The following is a 1,695-nucleotide window of genomic DNA, read 5'->3' on the forward strand; positions in this document are numbered from 1 at the left end:
CAGGAGGAGGCTCTGCAGAGTTGGTTGGGGGAGTTGCTTGGGAGGTGGTGGGAGGTGGGACGGGAGAGGTAGGCTGGACTCTGTGATGGAGGATGTGCACAGTCCTGAAGAGGCAGGCAGGGAAAGGAGGGAGAAAAGGGAGGAGCAGAAAACAGGAAGGAATGAAGAAAGAAAGGTGCTCAGGTGATAATTTGGGAGATGGAGGTGGGGTCGAGGTGAAGCTCTAAGGCAGCCTTCCATTTCCTGCAGTGACTGCAGACAGGTTTTTAGAAGCCCCAGCGGCGGGGGATCCTGAGGAGTCAAACTCTGCTGCTGCTTTCTCGCTCCCCGGCCATCTTGGCGGCTGGTCTTGGTTGGGGGCCGTCCCGCACCTAAGGCAGGAAGATGGTGGCCGCAAAGAAGACGAAAAAGTCGTTGGAGTCAATCAACTCAAGGCTCCAACTCGTTATGAAAAGTGGAAAGTATGTGCTGGGGTACAAGCAGACTCTGAAGATGATCAGACAAGGCAAAGCGAAATTGGTCATCCTCGACAACAACTGCCCAGCGCTGAGGAAATCTGAAATAGAGTACTATGCCATGTTAGCCAAAACTGGTGTCCATCACTACAGTGGCAATAATATTGAATTGGGCACAGCATGTGGAGAATACTACAGAGTATGCACACTGGCTATCATTGATCCAGGTGACTCTGATATCATTAGAAGCATGCCAGAACAGACTGGTGAAAAGTAAATTGTGCAACTGTTTTCTTTAATAAAACACAGTACCTGTGGTATAATAAAAATAAATAAATAAAAATAAAAAACCCAAAAAACTCTGCTGCTTCCAAATCTAGAGCAGACAACAGGCAGGCACGTGGGCAGGCCACCTCAGCAGCGTGTGGCGTGGGCAGCAAGAGCACAGGGCCCTGCAGTCTGGGACCTGAGTTTGAGAGCCTGCCTCTGTGGCACCCAGGGACTGCTTGAACCTGGGGAGGTGACCTCATGCCCCAGCCTGTTTTCTCGTCTATAAATGCAGGTAATAACAGACCTGCCCATGTTTGTTTCCTAGGGCTGCGGTAATGAATTACCACAGATGTGTTACGGTGGCTTAAAACAGAGATTTATTTTCTCCCAGTTCAAGAAATCTGAAGTCCGAAATCTAGGCATCAAAAGGGCCCCAGGAAAGGATCCTTCCTGGGCTCTTCCGGCTTCTGGTCACCCCTGGAATTCTTTGGCTTGTAGCTGCATCTCTCCGTCTCTGCCCCTGTCTTCGCGTGGCCTTCTCGGTGTCTTCTTCTGTCTCTTAAGTATCTGCATGTCATGGGATTCAGGACCCACCCTTATGCAACATGATCTCATGGCGATCCTCGCCTTAGTTATGTCTGCAAAGACCCTACTTCCAAATAACGTCACATTGGGAGATTCCAGGTGGATGTGAATTTGTGGGGATGGGGACGCTATCACATTGAGACCCACTGTTTCATCTCGCTGTGAGCTCGTGGCCTGCAAGGCCCCAGCAGGCTGCAGGCAGCTCAGTGAGGCAGAGGCGGGAAGCACAGGTGTCACCAACCCCATGTGGCAAATGTGCACACCTAGGCTCAGAGAAGCCTCAGGTGGCCCTGTTGGTAAATGACAGGTGATGAAGCAAATGAATCCCTTATCCTATGATGTGCATTCATTGAACAAATAAATGTGTTCTGAGCACTTCTATGCC

General features: G+C 50.4%; 1 pseudogene; it reads left to right on the plus strand.

Moving 5' to 3' along the window:
* The first annotated feature begins 290 nt into the window (after window positions 1-290).
* On the plus strand, window positions 291-768 carry LOC105865917 (large ribosomal subunit protein eL30 pseudogene; annotated as a pseudogene).
* Window positions 769-1,695: the final 927 nt, after the last annotated feature.

The sequence above is a fragment of the Microcebus murinus genome, chromosome 16 (genome assembly GCF_040939455.1).
Source record: "Microcebus murinus isolate Inina chromosome 16, M.murinus_Inina_mat1.0, whole genome shotgun sequence".
Lineage (NCBI taxonomy): Eukaryota > Metazoa > Chordata > Mammalia > Primates > Cheirogaleidae > Microcebus > Microcebus murinus.